We start from the raw sequence: 22460 nt of genomic DNA, 5'->3' as shown, positions 1-22460 counted from the left end.
AAGACAACGTGTCAACAGACAAGTTACCATCCCAAAGCACTCAAGTTTAGTGCATGAAAACAGATGAGGCAATTTTTGCTTTGAGGGCAATTCATTCTTGAAATTCAGATGAGACACTTGTCAGTCAATGGATCTGCTTAGTGCAAGTCATCTCCCTCTCTCCAAAAAATATCAGCATGAAGAAGAAGAAAGAACACAATGAAAGAATCACCCCTAAAACAACTCCCCAAAAAAAGCATTTCCTTCCTCTATTCGTTGAAAAGTGCCCTCCTACAGATTTTTTTGCCTTGCTTTGTAAATATCTATTTTTTTTCTCATTGTGGCTCAGCACTGAAGTAAATAATTTTTTCAGTGAGAGGTTTAGGAAACAAAGGGGAGGAGGAGTGGCTTGTTTGGAAACATAATGACACAGCCGGACACACTCAATGTCAACAGAGATTTCAGCACCCTTGCACAAGATGATATTGTGGGAGAGGTCTGCAGGGTAACTGGGTGAAATACTTCTTGTATCAATAATGTATCATCATTACACGGCAAATCTGTCTGTGCCAGGCTCTGCCTCGGGCCATTGGGACAGACACTCATCACCAAGTCACCCCTGGTTACCAGAAATAACAGATCATTTCTTTCAGCATCCCATGAGTGACCTGTCTACAAATACCTGAGCGCTCAGCCCTGCACACAGCTGGCACAACAGCCTTGGAGAGGAAGGATTGCTTCATTTGTGAAGAAAAATCTGAGTCCATTAATTAGATTCCTGTGTTGAAAGATGCTCAGATTTTAGAACCATGTTTCATGCAAGGTTGTCCCTGACAGACTGTGTGTGTGTGCACTTACCCCCCCCAAAAAACCATTTTTGAAATAATTGTCCTGTCCTCCCATGAAATCTGGTGTTTGGAAAACGATTCCTTTAGTGAAGGTATTTCAAATAATACCAAGAAAACAACAAAAAAGACAGCTTCAGGAAAAAAACACAGATCCTTTTTCTGGCATCTCCTCCCGGATCCTGCTGTGCAGCTCAGGGTCACACCCTGCTCATCCTCACCAGCCCTGGCAGGGCGGCTGCTGCCCCTGCTCTGCCCCTTGTGCTCCATGCCCTGCTCCCAGGCAGGAGTTCAAGGCAAGGCTCAGCTCCACAGGTGGGAGCTCCTGCTCTCCTTCCTTCCTCCTCCTCCCACGCCACGGCAGGGAGCCAGGTGAGGACATTGGGGTGTGCAGGGAGAGGGCAAGCGGGGTTTGGCCTCTGAGCAGTCACCTCTTCTCTGCTGAGCGCACACTTGGTCTATTCTCTGCTCTTTTTTTGCATGAGAAACCTGGTGGTCGCATCCAGCCTCTCCTATTTAAGCATCATTTTCATTTTTGTGGACCTGATCTTGCTGCTGACTCAGCTGGGGGTCGACTCAAGCGGGCCGTTCACTTTATTAAGTAAGTTTAATTCTGTATTAAGATATCCTCAAACCAAATGTTCTTCAGCTTCTTGTTCATGCTGCCCACTTGGTATAACTACACCTGTAACTGGACTTGCTTTTTTGTTCTGGAATCCACCTGGCATGCAAGCAATCCCAAACTTTATGAAAACGTAGATAGATATTTTTCTATATCTATTTCCATGGATATTAAGGCTTAAGGGAGAAACTAAATCTCAGTGCTACTCCTACAGCAAAAGCTAAGCTCCACAAAGATCAGGACATGTCTGTGCAGAAAGATAGCAGAGCATGTGGTTTGTAAGCCTGGTCTGCTCTGGGTGGAAGCCCAGACACAAAGTGAGAGCTGAGGGTTGTTTTGATTTTCATGGTTTTTAGTGGACAAGACTTGTTTGTCACAGGGGAGCCCTGCCAAAACAAAAAGAACCAAGCAGGGACAGTCCCACACGCCCAAGCTTGCAGAGGTCTCCAAACAATGACTTGGCAGGGCCAGGGCTCTCGTGGGCAGGGTGACAGCAGTGACAGCTCAGTGTCAGCACTGGCTCCTCACTCCTGAGTTCTCTGCAGGTTAAACAAAGCCTGCAGTAGGTGTGAGGATCATAAACTCAGCAGGGAGGAAAAGGCAACAAAAAGGGGAAGGAAAGACCCAAAAGTGGAAATGAGAGGGTTGGAGCATGGAGGGAGAGAGAGGAAGAGGAGGCAGCAGAGTCAGAGGAGTCAGAAACAGCAGCAACCTTAAGGGCTAGCCTGTGAAGGAACCATTCAAAAATGCCACTAATTAAAGACCAGAGAAAAATTATATCCTTGCTCCCTCTATGCTTCTTGATAACAAGGTTTCCTCTACCAGATGAAGCCCTGACCTTAGAGATAGCTTATTCCTATAAAGGAGCTACAAATAAAAATTGAAAAATAAAACAATCTGCTGCCCACGAGGCCAGAGAGGAGTCCCTGGGCTGAGATCCCTCCCACCCTGAACTGCCAGCACTGTAAGGGATGGGGAGCAGCCACAGCACACCTGGCCTGCCCCAAAAGCTGCCATGCCTTCCCAAAGAGTGCCTTGGACACAGCAGATCTCCTGGAGGCAGGGGATGTGCCAGCCTCCCCTGCCAGGGGAATTATCCCTGAGCTAATTCCCCCCAGCAGGAATGGTGGCTGAGCTTCCTGCTCCAACCTGATGCTTGCTGAGACTTTCAAAACACCCAGATATGTGATAAATGATTTATCTCTCCCCAGCACAGGTCGGCTCCCCTCCCCCCTCACAATACCCCAAGGGTACAATTAAAGCCCTTCTGGATAACAGGAACACTCCCCGGAGTGCTAATCACGTCAAAGAGATTGCTGGAGCTTTTAGAAACCTAAAGCTTATCTTCTGCCCCATACAAAAGAAGATCTGCTTCTGCAGACATCCTAATCTGCAGGATTCTATTTAAATTTCAGGTGATTCCCAGCGCCACACCGGAGAATAAGAAAAGGCTGATTAGAAGCTGGGTGAATCAATATGTGCTGAATGGCCTAGAGAAGCAGGAGCATACATCTTGGCAGCAATAAAACTGGGAAAGCTGTGGGTGGATGACTAAAAGGAACAAAGGGCTGCTTAGCAGCACTGAGCTAGGGTAAAAAGGCCAGGAAGAAAAGCACCCATAAAACTTTATGACTAAGATCAGAACGAGATGAGAAATACTCTGGGAGAAGTGTTGGATCAGGAAACATGTCACTCAAACCTGGGGTGAGTCACTCCAGCTCCTGCCCTGGCTCCTGCCTTTTGGGACAGGAGGTCTGCCTTGCTGAGAAGGTCAAGTTCCCCTCCTGGATGTCCCCGTGGAGGGGCTGGTTTCCTTCAGGGATTCTTGGCACTGCTCAAGGGAGGTCCGACAAAGGAGGAAAGGAGGTGCACAGGAGCAGGGAGGTCATCCTGCCCCTGTTCTCAGCACTGGTGGGGCCAAACCCTGAGTGCTGTGCCCAGCTCTGGCCCCTCAGCTTGGGAAGGACCTTGGGACACTGAGCACATCCAGAGGGGCTGGGAACACAAACCCTGAGAGGAGCCCTGAGGGAGCTGGGGGTGCTCAGCCTGGAGAAAAGGAGACTCAGGGCTGCCCTCATGGCCCTGCCCAGCTCCTGAAAGGTGCCTGTGCTCAGCTGGGCTGGGCTCTGTCTGCAGCAGCACTGACACAGCCAGAGCACACAGCCTGAGCTGCACCAAGGGAAATACAGGCTGGAGAGCAGGGAAAAGGTTTTTACAGAAAGGGTGAGAAAGTTCTGGAATGGCTGCCCAGGGAGGTGGTGGAGTGCCCATCCCTGGGTGTGTTTAACAAAGCCTGGATGTGGCACTGGGGGCCAGGGCTCAGTTGGGGTGTTGGGGCTGGGCTGGACTCGATGATCTTTAGGGTCTCTCCCATCCCAGTGCCTCTGGGAATTCACTCTGTGCATCCTGTGAACCTCCCGTTCCAGAGCCAGATAAGCTCCAAGGCGCCAGAGCCGCCCGCTGGCTGCTCCAGAGCTCTGTAAGGAACATCAGCTTTGTGACGAGGGGGAAAAATTACCCAGAGGAGCTACGGGGCCACAGATGTGCCCTGAAGGGTTCAAAACAAGGAGAAAGAGCAGCAGCCCTGGGGAAGAGAGGCTGAGCACTCAGCCAGGCTGGAAACTGGGTGACCTGGGGCCAGTGTTGCAGCGCTTTGTCAGTCAGGGCCGTTTGTTCTGCCCTTGCTTGATTTGCCCCAGGGCTATTTGGGGAACTTTCTTCTCTCCAGTTATCAATTTGCAAGTCTCATGAGTGCTTAGCTCGCTTAATAATCTGGTTTTTGCTAATGTGTGTTTTGAGCTTGCAGTCTCTGTTCATTAAAAACAATTTTCTGGTAGAAATATAGAATAGCCTCAATATTTTGAAACAGCAACATGTGAGGTCCCATGGAGAGCTAGTGTTCAGACTTATTAAAAAGATTACTGAAACATTCAAATTAAAAAGATTACTGAAACATTTAAATAAGATTGTTTTCTATTATGTTTCAGAAGCAGAATTCAATATTAAAAACAAATATAGCGCTGGGATAGATACCTAAGGGTGCCTGGGTTTGTGCCTTCTAATGGTTTTGCCTTCTCTCTCATTCCTCTTAAAATCTAAAATCAAACCACCTTTGGCAGTGATGTGTAGTAGACCATAAACAACCCTGAGCACTGATTTGTAATCACAAGTTTAGTCATGAGGTCACTGTGCCCCTCACAGAGCTTCAGTCCAGATTTTGATTACTTTTAAAGATCATTTACAAAGCCCATGAGGAATACAAGCACAACAATTCCAGAATTACAGAAAAAAAAAAACAGTGGGATTTTTAGGCTGGGTGGGTTTTTTGTGCCTTTTTTGTTGTTGTTGTTGTTGTTGTTATTTTGGTTTTTTTGGGTTTTTGTTTTGTTTTTGGTTTTTTGGTTTTTTTTTTAATTTAGTACAGTTACATTTTGTTGCATACACTCTGGAGCACAGTCCTTGTCAGCACGCTGATTTTCTGCCTGAGAGGTTTCAAACACCTCTGCTTTTCACAGGGATTTTCAACTTCTGCAGTCCAAAAAGGCAATGAATGAGGCTGAATGGGGCTCACTGAAGTGGAGCAGGGATGCACTCGGAGCCTTCCACGCCCTTCCCACCACCTCCAGCAAAGCAAATTAGAGATCTGAGGCAGTCGGAGCACAGCAATGTTGGAATATTCCTAACCCCACAGCAAAAAATGCACCAAAAAACTCAGAAAAAAAAATTTTCTGATTGCCAGGTGATCTTCACTGACTGGGGAGGTTTGCAAGGTCAGGTAAAATCTGATTGCCTGCACACACACTTGGGTATTTCCACACTGATGCTCATAAAATATTGATTCCATTTTGATTCTGAGTATTCTAAATAAATCCATTATTGATTCCAAATTGTTCGAATCGGATGTCTGATCCTCTTCTGAGCACACAGCGCATCTACAGTGCGTGTGTCAAGTCACATCCAGAGGAACACTAATTTAAAAGTCTCGTTGCTTTACTCCAGCTCTCCTCCGGGTAACTCTGACAGACGAGGGACACCTAGTGGGGTTTTGCTCAAGTGCCAACACCACGAAACCTATCAGAAAATGATTCTTTATGTTATAAACACGTATTATATGGTTGGCTTTTTTGCAAATATTAAGATGCATACTTTATGTATAATGCTAAAATAAATTTGCTTTTATTGATTATTTTTTATTATATTTATTTTTTATTATTTATCCTATTTTGTCAGGATAACATGCAATAAACATGTAGTAAAGACCCTGCTATTGATATGGCAGCTATCAGCATCTACCATCTGAAGAGAATATAGACCAAAGCCCGAATAAAAGAATAAAGAAAACAGATCAAAACCACAGCCAAAACCCACACATACTCTAAAAAAGCTGACCCAAAAAAAGAACCATAAATAATAGTTCCTTAAATAGACAAACTAATTTATAAAAAATATTAACATGCATAAAAGTCTATAAATATACAAGCTGATGTAATAAAAAAGCATTTGAAGAGTATTTCCGAAAATAACAGTGTACTCTTAACTAAATACCAAACACCCAACTGTTTTAAACCCCTTACTTTATTTCTGTCACCTACTGTCTTTTTACTTAACTTTTAAAATTTTACCAAGAAAATAAACCTCATTTCTCACAATTAAAAAAATATTATCACACTGATTTTTATTTTTTTTTTTTTTAGTCACTGATGCTACAGAAAAAAAAATGCCAGTGTATTTCCCCAAAAGTTTTCTAAGCTTGGTCACAGCACCCACACACTGCCTCAGTTTCTTTCCCTTTCCACATTCTTTGCCTGGTGTTTCTCAGGGTTTGGAGTCAAGAGATCGCTGCCACATTTTGAAAGTGTTCCATGCCCTAAAGCCAGAATCCATCGGCATTAACAAGCTCATCAGCACTACTGGCTGGAAGGGCTCCGTGGCCAGCACAGCTCCAAACTCCAGGACTGCAACCAATAATTTAAACTGCAGACAGGCAGAACTTTTCATTTTTATCCCCTTGTAATGACTAGAATATTATCCTGTCAACAGAAAAACAAATACTTGCCTAAAATCTTATTGTTGAGTCACTAATACATTATTGATGCTGTTGGCAGGGTTTTTACAGTGGCCACCGTAAAAATCAGCACAGAATTTCTATTTTAATAAACAGGAGTAACAACATGAGGACACTGTAGGACACAGCCTGATCCTTGACAGGTTTTTTATGTTTTAGTGGGCTAAAACACTTCTATTCTCTGGGTTTCTCTTAAACTGGGCCCTGCTGTTTTGGATTACTGCAGCTGCCTGAAAAGGTTTTTTTAAAAAGAGCCATAGCTAAGTGCTTTGTGTCACTTTGAGATTCTCAGTCCATCTTCTGCTTTAGTCCAAAACTTTTATTAGACCAGAACTCTGGAAAAGCGATTTCCTACTTTTATCTCTTCCAGGGTATTGATTTGGAGCACTACCTGAAACCATGAGACACTGAGCAGGTAAAGTAACGACTTTATCCACTTCATTGCAGATTTAGCTAAAAGAGAAATCCAAAGAAATGCCCAGGCAACCCCTCTCCTGTTCCTGCAGTACTGAATGTGCTGAGTACCTGCACAGAGCTTTCATGTCTCCAGGTGGATCTTGCAGTGATTGATAACTCAGCCTCTGCTCCAGCCTGCTCCTTAATTGCCTTAAATACCTGTTTCATCACATTCCCTCTGCTGGCTCCCAAATTTGAGAGGCAGACAAAGCCGGGGGAGATGATGTTTGATGGCTTCAAAGTGAACCAGAGTCAAACAGAGGCAGGAGAACCTCTTCCCACCCCTCCCCATCAAAGCTGGACGTACTTTAAGAGGGGATTGACTGGGGAGGGCCATTTCTCCTGCTCTCTCTGATGGTAACACAAAGCCAACAGCTTCCCAAAAAAGCAGCACAAGCCTGAAGCAGGTCAGAGAAGGTGGGGACGGGAAGGTGAATGGAGAAGCAGCACCAATACAGTCTGAACTCAGAGAGAATTTCAGTTTTTCACACCAGGAAAATACCAATGGCAACTGAACCATTGTTTAGGCTCTCTCTGGGTGGATTCACCAAAATGGGCAGGACAGTTCCCTGGCACAACAGCACTGTTCATTTTTTTATTGTGTGAAATCAAACCGCTGTCACCGTCATATTTTCTGAGAAATCCTCTTTGCCCAGCATTTTCTCCTGGGAAGCTGAGAAGCCTCAGCTTCTCCATGTTTGCTGCTCTGGAATGTAGTCAGGAGACTGTTTATCCAAACATGTGAATTGTTTTTACTCAATCACCAATCACCATCAGCTGTGTCTGACTCTGAGGAGTCCATCAGGGGTTTTTATTATTCATTCTTGTTAAGCCTTCTGATGTATCCTTTCTCTTTCTTTAGTATAGTTTTAGTATAGCATTAATATAATATAATGTAATGTAATATAGTATAGTATAATATAATGTAATATAATATGTAATATAATATAATGTAATATAGTATAGTATAATATAATGTAATGTAATATAATGTAATGTAATATAACATGTAATATAATATAATGTAGTATGTAATATAACATGTAATATAATATAATGTAGTATGTAACATAATATAATGTAATATAGTATAGCATAATATAGTATAATATAATATAGTACCATGTAAGGTAATGTAATATAATATAATGTAATATATATATTACATATATAGTATAGTATAATATAATGTAATGTAATATAATGTAGTATGTAATATAATATAATGTAATATAATATAGTATAGTATAATATAGTATAGTACCATGTAATGTAATGTAATATAATATAAATATAATATAATAATAGAATAGAATATATATATTAGAATAGAATAGAATGCATAATATAGTGCATAATATAATGCATAATATAATGTATAATGTATATAATAAAATAATAAATCAGCCTTCTGAGAACATGGAGTCAGATTCACTCTTCTCTCACCTCATCCTGGGGACCCCCTCAGAGACTGAACAAACTCCCTCCCCATTTTAAGTTTAATCCCTGAGTGAAGAGAGGGTACAGGAGCGCACAGACCAGAGCAGTTGAAGGGACAGACTGAGGTGACAGAGCCACCACCCTGGCTCTCACACCCAGCCCAGTGGTGTCCCTGACTGGAGGCAAGCTGGAGACAAGGATGCTGCTCCTGGGGAGTTGAGGATGACACACTTCCCATCCCCAGCCCTGCTGCAGATTTCCCTCCTGCCCACCCTGCTCGGTGCTCCTGCTGCCTGAGCTCCCGTTGTCAGCTGGAGCTGCAGAGAGGCTCCTTTGTTCCCCATTCTCACCCGGGGGTTTGTGTTACACCCAGGGCACAGTTCATGCCGGGACACTCTCTGGCCACCCCTCCAGGATGACAGGCTGGGGAATTCAGAGCTTGGAGAGGAAAGCAGAGGTAGGATGAGCTGTCAGAGCATGAGTGCAGTGAGCCCTGGTGCTGTTTCTCTGAGCAGACGTGACCTGTGACGGGGTCTCTGCTGTCCAGATGACCCCCAGGTGTTAGAAAGTCTCTTTTTCCCAGCCCCAAGATGGAAGCAGGAGGCAGAATTCCTTGGCTCTCGTTCTCAAGGTTGTTTATTTGCTCTTATCTAATACATTGTCTTTCTGTCCTGCTGGGGTCTGTCCAGCAGGTCGGGGTGAGGCACACTGACCACCCTCAGGGCGATGTTATTTTTTTATACCAAGAACTGTGTGTACTTTATTTGCAATCACTTCCCAATATCCATCACCTATGTTAGACAGTCTGTTTCTACTCTAAACCAATCCAAAAGTGCCACCATCACAGCAGAAGGTGGACAAGAAGAAGGAGAAGAAGGACAGGACACATCCAGATTCCTCCATCTTGCCTCTTGAACCCCCACTCTAAAAACCCCAAAATTTTACTTCTTCACCCTGTGATAAATTCACTGTCATTCTACTCAAACCCTTGTGGCTTGTAACTGCTCACACACAAAGTTGGTAATTGTTTCCATGGGTTAAAATGGAAGGCACAGGTGTCTTTGACTCTGTGCCAAGGTCTCTGAGCCCCCTACCAGGGTCTGGAGTCCTCCAGGGCAGCCAGAGGAATGTCCTGGGTTTTGACAGATGTGCTGAAAGAGGAGTCACAGCAGACTATTCGTGGACAGAGCCACAAGAGAACAGTTTTCCTGTGGAGAAGTCTCCATAACATCAACAAGAGGGACTTCTCTCCCTAAGTGAACTGAAGACTACTTTAGAGGTGGCATTGTCAGTGGGAAAGAAAAAGTTGTAAGGGGAGAAGTATCCTGAGGGGTTTGTTCTGATTCTTATCATCCTTTCTTTTAGTTACTGTTAATAAATTTTTCTTTATATCCTTTTAAAGTTTTGAGCCTGCTTTTCCTTTTTCCTAATCCTATATCACAGCAGGAAGTCAGTCAGCACATTTTAGTGAGTGCACTGGTGATTGGCCAGCACTGAACCCACCACACTAACCGGTATATGGGCTGGGAAATCTCAAATTTGTCAGCAAAACCCACTGCACCCATCACCCAGGGACACCCTCAGCTGTGTGACAGGAAAGCTCCCCTGTAATTATACCCAGTGAAAAACCAGAGATCTGCTGGGTCAGCTCCTTTGCAGTGCTCTCTAAGCCTTTGTTCAGTGCTAAAACACCTCAGACCCACTTGTTCCATCTTCCTCTTTGAAGGCCAGGACTTTTCCAGACTCTTGGTGTTGGGGATGAGGGGTCTTCAGGGAAAGTGAGCGAGCTCTGCCCAGTTCCTTGTTTTGAGCAGGTCATGAGCCATCACTGAAACCCTCCTGACAGACAAACAGACAGTCACAGCCTCTGCTTCTGCCCTGAACCTCGGGGATCCCCCAAACATCCTGGGCACAGGGCAGACTGAGCCACACAGTTCCTGCATTGCAAACGTTTATCAGGATAAAGGAAAGATTATCAACAGATAAGATGGGGAGGATTAGCCTGCAAAGGCCATGAATACAAGGCAGACTCAGTGGTTGGAGATTTTTTCCTGTGCTTGCAGTGGGGAGGGTGACCCTGTAATCTCCCCTCTGCATTCTCTGGCCACTCGTTATTATGGGGTTTCAGCATCAGGAAAATGTCACCTGCCAGGCTGTTTTCTTTTTTATTTACAATGATTCCCTACCTGGCTTCAAAACTTAAAAGTGTTGCCAGTTTTATTGATTTTGTCACAGTGGTCCCATGCTGTTGTTTTTTCTAAGCTCAAATATAAACTCCCAAAGGCAAACTGTTATGCAGGAATCTCAGGTTTCATTTAACAGCAAAAATAATATTTAAATATTTCCAGATGTCAGAAATGCTAAAAGACATTCTGAAGATTAACAGTGTAACATAAGACACAGAAAACCAAACATTTTGAAAGAGAGAATGAGATTGTTCATATCCCAGACTTTTTTTTTTCCCCCAAATAAAATTATTTTCCCCCACCTGGAGGGAATAAAAGAGGTTGAAGCTTGAGTCAGTGTTGACTGTCTGGGATGAATAATACTGAATTTTACAGTTAATTTTACAAATAAAATCTGATCAGTCTAACAAAATCAAATCCTCTCATATGAGGAGGAGGGATGGCTCTAAAACTTGTTTATTGTTCTAATCCCCGTTAAAAAGGCCACAATTTAACTGAAAATTAATTCTGCCTTGGCTTTGCTATTGTTTGCAGAGCACCAGACACTTTACAAACGCTGGAGGCTGAACTTAAATAACTGCAACATGAACACACGACCTTTATGGGAGGGGTGGGAGCCGAGAATTCTTTAATCACGATCTCGGGCTGTACCTTTTGCCCAGCTGAATGGCATTAGAGGTACAAAACCTTGCTTTGTGCAGCCCTGGCACCAGAGGGAGGCAGGCAGGTCCGGCCCCACAATGGGTTTGCTGTTCCTCCAGGACAGCTGGTGTCCTCACCAGAGAACTCAAATGCCATCAGCTCCCCGCGTGTGTCTCTGACACAAACGCATCGCTCACATCACCTCACCCCAGGGACTCCTTCAGGGAGTTTATTCACTGCAGCCCCACAAAGGCACCGTCAGCCTCCAGGTGAGGGCACACCGTTGTAGATTTGACCACCTAAACCAGCAGCACAAAGATGGGACCTTCCAGAGGGGATCCAGCGCTCCCAGCCCCAAATTCAGGCGGTGATGTCCCAGAGTGAGGGGTGGGCAAAGAGGATCAGGTGGAGAGAGCAAGGTCATGTGCTGATCGAGTCACAGGGGCCACTGAGGAGTTTGGGATTTGATTTAGTTATGTATTTAGTTGATGAGGTCCACTGAAGAGGGGCATTTGCTACCACAAGTCCTGAGCCCCTTCAGCTCTGCAGTGTACAACATCCAGAGGGGAAAACACAAAGTGCTCAGGGCACAGAATCGGGCTCCCAAAGTGAGACTCAGCCAAAGGAATTCTCATCCAGGAGATGCCTGAATGAGGCACAATTACAGCCTCAGCGCGGTATTTATTGAGGATGAGCTGTTTACAATATTGCATTAAGCAGTTGTGCATTGATATGTGAACGACAGACTTTTAATGACAAAGGGACATTGGAGATCCACCATTCCCAGGATATCTGTGGCAACTTTGCCTTTAATCTCCTCCAATCTGTGTAGAGTGAAAGACAAAAGCTTGAGTTGGTGAGTCTGGACCCCAGTGGGGTGAGCTGAGGGCACCTGCGGCTCTCAAATCCTGTTAACCAATGTCAGAGTCTGGAGCAGAGTGCCCCATACCCACCTGCCTTCCTCTGGCTGCATCCCCCCTTCCCACAGCTCCCAACAGCCAGGGAAAATCACCAGCCACACTTTGATCCCTCGAATCCAACAATTTCCTTTCACTAAAGCAAAATTCAACCTTTTCATCCCCCACCTTGTTTTGAAAGGCGCCCACGGGCAGGTTCACAGTGAAAAGACAGAAAGCAAAACCAAGCAAACAAAAAGGAGAATAACACTGAGCTGCTTTCATTCTCACCTGCTGCCTCATGGAATAATCCTCCCAGGTGAGGCCTCTTCTGGCACAGGGAAGTTGCAATAATTGCACCTCTAGCCCAAAATGTTCATTGCCTCTTAAGAAAACAACAACACACAAATCAAAAAGAGCAAAAGAGCAGCTCCCTGTAACTTCCTCGGTTTATATAGATTCTGAGAGCACTGAGAGGGAAACACAAAGCACCCGGGAGGTCTTCAAAAATCACAGCTGCAGGAAACCTCCTCGCATGATTGATCTGTAAAGGTCTGACTCTGCAGAAAAACAAAAGTGGTTTCAGCTGTGTTTCAGGGCAAGTCACAAGTTTGAACAGGGGTTGTTGCTGCATGGCAATTTTGTTTTTCCTGTGGTGAAGGGGATGGGCCTTTTGCAGTAGAGGAATGAGTCCAAATGTCTTTCAGGATTTGTCCAAATTAGCACATGGCATTACAGCGAGTGTCCCCTCCACACCCACTGCTCCAGCACTGTATCTCCCTTGATACAATTAATGAGACAGCTAATTACATTGCAATTAATAAAGACAAAGGAGCAGCTGGGAATTTTCTGTGGCACTGCAGCCTCCCTGCTGCTTCCAGGCAAGTTGTGAAGGGGATGCCCCATCCCTGGAAGTGCCCAAGGCCAGGATGGATGGAGCTCTGAGCAGCCTGGGATAGAGGAAGGGGTCCCTGCCCGTGGCAGGCAGGGGCTGGAACTGGAACTGGATGATCTTTAAGGCCCCTTCCAACCCAAACCATTCCATGTTTCCTTGTTTCTATCATAATGGTCCATCAAACATCACTTCCAGGAGGTTGGGGTGTTTTGCCTTGCTGAAAAGCAGAGTTGGTTGTGCTTGGTAAAGAATTTGGTTCTGTAACCTTCCAGTACTGACAGGGCAAATCACTCCCTTGTGTGAGAATTAAAGCCCTGCTGTGGCTCCAGGCAATGGTTTAAATCCTCTGTTCCAGGTCTGCTCCAGAGGGAGCCTTGTCACTCTCTTGTTCTATTCTTCCTCCTCTGCTTTGCCTCACAGCCACCCTTTATGCTTCCACATCCTTTCCCAAATTCTGCCTCCTTCAGAGCACCTCCCTTTCTATTCACCTGCTGCTCCTGCACACAGCCTTGCTCCCCTGGAAACTCTTGTGTCTTTCAAGGCAAAATTTTGCTACTTGCTCCTCCCTTTGCCTCCATCACCCCTGTTGCTTCAAGCCCCTCAGCATCCAGCCCTCATCCTCCCCCAGTCACTCTGCAGTGCCTGTGGAGCTGAAATATTTGATGTTTCATTGATGGGATTCTGGGGTGAAGGGTACTCCACAGCTCAAGGCACCTTCAGTCAGTCAGACGAGGGCAGTGTTACAAAACAGGTCGGTTCCCAGAGCTGCTCCTGCTCCCTGTGCTGCTGTTGGTTCTGAAATTATCTGGGCTGGGAATAAATAAGCTAAAAAATAAAAAGGGAAAGGGGAAGGAAGAGGAGATTTATGCCAACTCATCTGCAGAGATGCTGTGGGCAGGGAGTGACCAGCCAAGGACAAGGAGGATTTCTGGGGCAGAGCTTCTCTGCCACAGGCAACATGTTCCTGCAGCCCAAGATTTGTTTTTAGGCCTAAAATCTGAAATTGATCTTGCACCTACTGCAAGTTAGAATTTCTTTGTGTGTACATCACTCTTCCATTTGAATCTCTGGCCCCTTCCTCTAAGTCCTTCCAAATTGGTTGCCACAAGTCCTTGGAGCAGTAATTTCTTTCTTTGAATAGGCAAGTGACAAAGATGACAATTCCTGCCCCAGTGTATGGTGGAAGCCAATCCCCAGCACAGGATAAATGTAACATATTCAGTGAACTTCCTTGGAAAAGAGAGGGAGTTGGTCAAATCCAACAGAGCAATCTAACAGAGCAATCTTTGCCAACAGAGAAGTGAAGCCAATGCATATTCAGGATATTTAACTTTTGGAAAAGCTCATTTATGACTAAGAGTTCATTTTTCAGAGCAGGACTCTGAGAATTGTGGTTGGTGGCAGTGTAAAAATTGCAGCTAATTTCACAGGGAACATTCTTATTTACCAGGTTAATTCAGGATGGAGATATTTAATTCTGCCAGTCTAGTCCTCAAGTGGCTCATTCTACAGAGAAGGAACTGAAGAACACTAAGAAGTGGCCTCAGAAGCAGTGGGTTACTGGAATACAAACTAAGGAGAACGGTAAAACTCACCAGCAATCCTGCAATGGACTCCAGGCTGGATTAGCAGGGTCCATCCCTGAGGATGACATGGATGATCTGGTGTTTAGGCTGAGGTTATGGGCTGGGCTTTATCAGAATCCCCTGATCACAGTTTCCACAGGCATGAATTTAATACAGGAATTGAACAAAATCACTTTCATCCTCTTTCTCTCTCTTTCCTCTACACCCAGAGCCACGCTTCCAAATTCAGTTCCAAGCCAGGGAAACAAAGAGTGCTTGAGGATTTAACAGTTCCTTGATCACTTCATTTTAATGTCAAACTCCATCTCAGCATGATTTTTCCTCCAGGACAGCAGCTACTAAATGTTGGAATTCAAATACTCAACATATAAAATGGACAGGATTAATACTAACACAAATAAAAAATGAAATAACAATGTGGTTGCTAATCAGAGGAATTTTTACCTAACAGCTTAGGGCAGAAAGTAAATTACATATAGGCAATCTATGAACAGTATCTCCTCCATGAAATATTGATTGGAGGTTATTTCTCCATCATTTGCCAGGTGGTCTCCAAAGGCCACCTTGGCAGTTGCTAAGGAACAGCTCCACAGCTCAGGGAGGGCAGCCCTGACCCCTGCTCACGTGCACAGTGACTTGATTTGGGGTTTATAAACATGTATGCAGTTTGTGTGCTTTCAAAAGCAGGATTACTGACTGGATTCTGCTGGTCTGCAGATTGTGTCCAGGGTAGGTACATCACAGGAGTAAAAATGAACATGGTTTGCATGCAAACTCCTGAAGTGGTGCACAAACTACTACACCTTCCAGTTTCTATGCATGAGAAGAATTACCAGATTTTTTTTGTGTGTTTGTTTTTAGGCCTGAAATTTGACATTGATCCGGCACCTACTGCGAATTAGAATTTCTTTGTGTGTACATCACTCTTTGATATGAATCTCTAGCCTTTGGCTTCAACAGCTTTAAACTAAACAAGGCTGCAGTATTTCCCTGGAAGTCCTGGGAGGGAGGTTTTGCTCCTGATCTTTCCCACCACTCTCCATGGGGCTTTCTTGAATTGTACTCAGTACAAAACTCCAGTGATGGAGCAGGGAGGAAAGATTCCTTCCCCCATCTGCAGGCACTGCTCTCATTTATACTTCCAGACTGTGTTTATTTTATTTTCATAAAACCATGGCATTGCTGACTGATGACCTCCTGACCACCACTTTTGACCTCCTGTAGACCCAGAAGTCTTTTCTACAGAATTTGCCACTGTTTTGACAGTGAACCACTGCAAACTGCTCATGGCATGGCTGTCCAAGCAAGTTTTTACTCCCACTCAGCAGCAGAAAATTCAGCAAGATTAAAATATTTGAGTGGATTCCCCTTGAGAATGTAATCAAATAAATGGTTAACAATAATGCAAATTGTCACAATAATGCAGGGCTGTGTCTCTGCCTGTACCCTAAAGTAGGAAATGAACCTTAAAAGAAGAGAACATGAAAAGTGTAGCATCCAAAAATTATTTCAAAAGCCTGACTCAGGTTAGGATAGAATACTAAAAGGGGGAATTAGTCCCAAATGCTGATGTCCTAAGCTACTTTCATTGGCTCAGACTCCACTATATCATGTGCAGTATTGGGAGGGCAATTCAGCTTACCCTGATGTAGAAGCTTGGCTTGCATGAAGTCACCTACACATCAGGAAACTAAATTTAGGCATCTGTGTCTGGAACCATGCCCAACCCCTGCCATTCTGTCTGTCTGTCAATGTCCTCTCCAAAAAACCCTGTTCCCCAGTCATGAGAGCTGCCATGCAGATCTCACAATTGTTGGGTTGAAAGGTGGAATTCTCTTTCCTAAAACCCAATCCCATTCCCTGAAGATGCCAGACAAACTAAACCAGTACTGAGCCAGAAGGAAAACACCAAACCAGCAGCAGGAACACCAGGAGCTGCTGTGTTTTCATTTAGACACATCCCACCCCCATTCTCCTGGCTGAAGACCCTTGCCTTTGTTCACTTCTGCAGCAATCCCCAATGGGGATGCAAAGGGCACCAGTGTGGAGGCAGGGGAGGAGGTGCAGAAATGTAAATCCCCCCTCAACCCTCTTTTGGGAGGGGGAGGGAAGGGGCTGTGTAGGCTGAAGCAGGAAGCAGGATTTATCACCTCGGCTAAAATTCCATTAACCATTAACTCAGGGGAGAATCCAGGCTATAGGGGCTCTCCAGAGTCACAGAAAGAGGGAAAACATGGGCCCCAACACAGTTATCCTCCAAAGGGCATGGATATGGCTGCACACAGAGGTGAGGAAATGAATGGCATTTGGAAAATGTTTTAGCTTTTTTCTTCCCCTAATATTTCTATTTTATTATATATTTACAGTTAGTGTTTGCAGCTATTTTTATAGCTAGCCTGCAGTTTAAGATAACATGTTTTACTCATGCTTCACAGATTATAAACTATGCTATTTGTTCTCCCAGTTGTGACCAGGAGATTGAGCAACACTGAAGGAGAGGAAGAAAAATGGAGCAGCTCCAAAAACCCCAATGCCAACAGCCCAAATGCATGTGATAAAAACCAGCAAGATATCTCCAAGCTTTTTTCTTACCCATTCTCCCACGCATCAATTTAGATTAAAATACGGGGGAAAGCAGCACTTGATGGATTTCCCAACTTCTGGAGAGAGAGCACTGCCTGTGCAGCATTTCTGGATGAGAGGTGCTGAAATAAGTCCTGCTGATCAATAACTGCTTGTTGGCCACATTGGAGAGATGCAAACACCACAGCACTGCTGTGTATAACACACATTTCAATCCAAGTGCAGCCAAATTTCTTCAGTCCTTATCTTCCCTTTATTTTTTTTTCTTTTTTTTTTTTTGCTAGAAGGCCTAGCAGTTCCTTATTTGTATAAAAGATAATCTACCTTTCACATCCTTTGTGTCTGGATCCTGTTTATTGTGCTTATCCTCACAAAGCCAGGCAGGTCACCACTGTCTGCTCCCCGTTCAATAGCTGAGAGAAGGAAACCAAGTAAGAATGAGGTCCAGCCTTGTGGAATCAAACCCAAATCCGAATTTTTAACCCCACTAAAGCCCCTCCAGGCCCCCATCAGCTGCCATCTCTGCCTCTGTCTTCCTGGGCCAGGGTGAGTTTTTGCAGATATCTGATCCAGAAGGTCAGTGAGGTGGGAAATGCTGGCTGGGACATGGACAGAGACAAAGACTTCAGCCCACCTGCTGTGTGTGGATTTTCCCTGTGCCAGGATGGTGGTTACTCCACAGGTAAAAAGAGTTGCTCATTCTCTTATCAGTGACCTTCCTTAGGACATCTTCATCCTCATACCCCATGTTTCTTTCCTTTAGGTTCTTGCAGAATCTAGAAGATTCCAGTCCCATTCCATCCTGCTTCCCTGTGAAAATGAGGACAAGCAGGGAGGAGAAGAGGAAGCTTAGGCCATGCCTTACCCCCCTACATGGCACTCCCACCCACTCCTAGAGGTGTCTCCAAACACACAATCCCATGTTTTCCCCTGATGTTGGTGCAGTCCCTTGCACACATGACCTCCTGGTAACAACTTCACTTTATTTGAAATGTGCATTAAATTTATTCCCTGTAACTTGAAGTGCTGAGAGCCCCCAAACCCAGCCCGTGATGGGCACAGCTGGATGGCAACGTGCCTGAGAGGAAGAGAGCTGTTGTGCAAGTACTGATTATAAGATTATAAAATAAAAGCCCTTCTGTAGCAAAACAGCCCAACGGAAATGTCACTGTTCCAACTTTTGATTTATTCATATAAGGAGGCATGAAAGGGCACCTTCGACTCAGTTTTCTGTTTAACTGTTAATATCCTTTATCATGTTATGGTAATTCCTTAGGCCACCAGACAGATATGAAAAACATGTTGCCTTCTTTAGGGCCAATGGTGAAATTTTGTTCTCTAACAGCAGCCCACAAACAAAATTGCTGTATTGAATGTGTACGATTGTATGCAAAATTATTTTATTATAGTGAGGATTTTGCTTAACTTTGTGCCTAAACTGGGCTGATAGGTGCTTTGCCTTCTTAATCAAATGAATTTGGGCAGAAAACTGATCAGAAATAAAAGCTCTGGAGAGATTATATGCTAAAACAAGAAAGATGTACTTAGGTCCTAAAAATATAATAGAGAAAGGAAACCTGGAGAAAGGGATTTGCTATTTTCCCTGAAACTCAGATGAGGTTTTCCTCCTATTACATTCCACAGACACGTCCTTGCACCAAGCTCTGCAAAGAGCTCCTGTCCATGCCTTTGGTACTCTCTTCTCTTGTCTTCAAATTTATGCTCACTTGAATCCATGAATTCTTGGGTTGTTCTGTGCAGGGCCAGGAGCTGGACCTGATGAACCTTGTGGGTCCATCCCACTCAGGATATTCTGTGATTCTCTGAAAGGCAGCTCATGGGAGGCTCAGTCAGCCCTGGCTGCTCAGGGCTTGTGCATCTGGGTTTTCAGAATCTCCACCTCACAACCTCTCTGGCTCCCAGTCTGATTCCTGCTGGTATTTCCTTTTTCTGGTACCTGCTCAGAGATTCCAAGGTTTCAACCTGTGCCCATTGCCCTGGTCCTGTCACCCTGCCCTTCTGAGAAGAGCCTGGCCCCATCCTCTGCAACCTCCTGTGGGTTAGCCCCAGGCAGTGATAAATTCCCTTGTGCTGGGAATTTCAATTCTCTTCTGCAGCTTGAACTGTCCCAGCTCACCCTGACTCTTCTTGCACACCCTGTGCTGCAGCCCACTGACTGTTTTGGTGGCCCTGTGCTGGACTTTCTCCTAAAAATCCATATCTTGACCTGGGAGCCCCAAACTGGAGCCATTTGCCATGGTCCTTCTGAACAGCAGCCCAGTGCATCGACTGCTTCCACAGTGGGAACTTTTATTGCTCCCTGTCCTGCTGTCCTGCTCATGAACAAAGGCTTAAACCACTCCTGGTGTGAATATTGATCCCCCAGGCAGGCTGCTGGCAACTGGTCACTGCTGGACTTTGGATTACTGAGGGTTACACACAATGCTCTGAGCCCAGCAGTCAGGCCAGCTTCCCACCCACCTCACCATCCATTCATCCAGGCCACATCTCACAATAAAGATATGGAAGGAAACACTGGGAAAGGCCTTGCTGGAGTTTAGGATACGGTGTCCACTTCTCTCCCTTTGTCCACAGAGCTTGTCCTGCCATCTCTGAAGGTGTTTGGGCTGGAAGGGCACAATCACCCCTGGGTACATCCATGTCAGCTCTTCCAAATCGACCTCTTGTCCTTCCTGTGCCTGGAAGTGGCTTCTGAAGAGGATTTGTGGTGTGACATCCCCAGGGACTGAGCTGGGGCTGACCATCCTCCGGCTTCCCCAGCTGCTCCTTGTCCTTCCTCAGGCTGGGCGCTGTGTTTGGCTTTTTCCAGTCCTTGGGAACCTCGCTGGGAATGACAGAGTGGCCTTGCAGTGACAGAGGCCACCTCCCCAGCCCCATAGGTGCCTCCCAAGGACTTCTCTGTGGCTAATTAGCCCCAGCCCTCACTAACTCTGTGTTCCCTGCCTGTGGTTTTGCTCCCACAGGTTCTGCTGAGGGGCTCAGAGTCCTGAAGAGCCAGAGATCCAACCTGAGCAGGGATCAACCAGGCAAAAAACGGCACTGAGCACCTCAGCCCAGTTTTTATTAGGCATGGGGTCCCAAGCCCCAGGCCAACATCTTCCTTAGCCTTCATTTCACTGCAAGATCTACTTAAAGGAAGAGCTCTTGTCCCTCTCATCCTTTGCTGGATTCAGCTCCAGCTGAGCTTTGGTTTTGCCAGCCAAATCCCTGCGTGCTCTGCAGGGCCATGGGGCACCAACCAGGTGGCCTCTCCCTGCTTTCTCCTCCTGTGTACTCCCTTGGTTTTTTCTGGTTTCTCTTTGAATTAAGATCACCATACTAAAAATTCCAGCTTTAAAATATTTCACACAAGCACCCCACTGCAAAATCACACAGTCAACAGAACCTCTTCATCCCAAGCTCCAGCAGAAGTAAAGTTTTCTGATTTCTCTTCCCCATTCCATTTCTGATTAGCTCCCATCTTAATGGGAGCTAATTTTAATTATTTTTAATTTTAAAAACAAATAAATGTATTATTTATTTTTAAATAAATAATTTTATTTAAATAAAATAATTTAATTTAAAAATAAAAATTAATTATTTAATAATTAAAATTTAATTTTCATTAATTTTTAGTTAAAAAATTAATTTTAACTTTAATTTTATTATTTTTATTTCATGTCTTAATTTTCTCTAAGCCTTCTAATATCACCTCTCCCCTCAACGTTTTGCTGCAAATAAGTCCTTGTATAATTGCATTGCCTTTAATTGGTTATCCCTGGGGTTTATTTCATCTGGTTTCCAACAATATGAATTTTCTATGTTCAACTGAATACATAATTAATAGTAATAAACATAATTTTTTATTAATAAACATAAATTTTTAAAAGCTTGTGGTGCTATCCAGTCTGATAAGTCTTTACCAGCTGCTTTCTTGCTATATAATTATTATTATTATTCAGCATAGTTACTTGTGTAGGCTTTGCATTTTGGCCTTATAATTTTAGAGTTTCTGATCATGTTACTGGATGCAGGTTTTGGGGGAAGGAGGAAGATGAAGTCCAATCTCCTCTTCCCAAAATCTCACTTCACTGTTCTCTCACACACACCCATAAAATAAATCAAAATCTCTCCTTCCACTGCGGCCTGCAGTTATTATTCTGACGCTGTGATTCATTCAGTTTACTCATGCAACAGCATGCACATGCATTTGAGATGTAAATGCATTAATCTTATAAAAACTACTGCTTGATAATTTAAGGACTTATGGCCAAACAAAGGATCTGCAATAATAGGAGTGGTACTTTGTGCATACAGCTTCATTTTCAAAGAACCATAAAGAGTGAGTGTAACAACAAAAGAAAAACTGAATAATGAATGAGAAAGTTCACCCCTCTTGCTGTCATTTTGGTCATTAATTTTTATTTGCTATCAGGAGTTAGGTGGAGGCAAACCCACATACTTTCATCCTTTCAATTTTCTTCTTTCAATAATTAAATATATTATGTATATTTATGCACAAAAGCTCTTTCACTAAATAGTATTGAGCAATTCGAAGAGCAAAGACTTTTACACTGAACCCACACGCTTTGTTTTACCTTCAGAAGTCTGGATCTATGTGTCTACTTCAGTATCTATCTAGGATTCAAACATGCAAGTATTTTGTCCTCTCTACAGCCCTTTTTCATATTCAGTAAAACACCTGACTTAACTTTTTTCTAAATAGCTTTCCACTTTCAGTTTTACAAACCTTTTGTGCCTTAAGTAAATCTTAGTACTGGTAAGTCAAACAAACAAGAAATAAATTTTAGTGAGAAAATCCTATGGAGTTTGTTTCAATATTAGGAATTAACTAAATGATATTAAAAAGTTTACACTTTCCAATTATCTTATTGGGTTTTGAATTAAATTTGACTTTCTGAAGTCCCTGTTCTGAGAGCTAAATCAATGATTTTGACCAGAAAACAAAGGGGAGAAGGGAAAAGATACATGAAGCTGAAGTTCTTAACTTTGTAAATGATATTTCACCTTGTAGCACTTAAGTGAGAGTACTTAAATCTTATAAGTAGCCTGAATTTTTTTTTTTTTTTTTGTTATGGCTTTAATTAAGCTGTGTCTGCCCCAACTCATTAGTCACAAAATCACCAAGGCTGGGAGATAGCAGTGAGAATTTCCAGTCCCACTGCCAGCCCAGGGAGGTCTGGAAAAGTTTGGGAAGTGGGACCACAAGATCCTCACGAGGTTCAACAAGGCTGAGTGCTGCAC

This window comes from Fringilla coelebs, assembly GCF_963513975.1.
Source record: "Fringilla coelebs genome assembly, chromosome: 2".
Taxonomy (NCBI): domain Eukaryota; kingdom Metazoa; phylum Chordata; class Aves; order Passeriformes; family Fringillidae; genus Fringilla; species Fringilla coelebs.
This window is presented reverse-complemented; position numbering follows the sequence as displayed.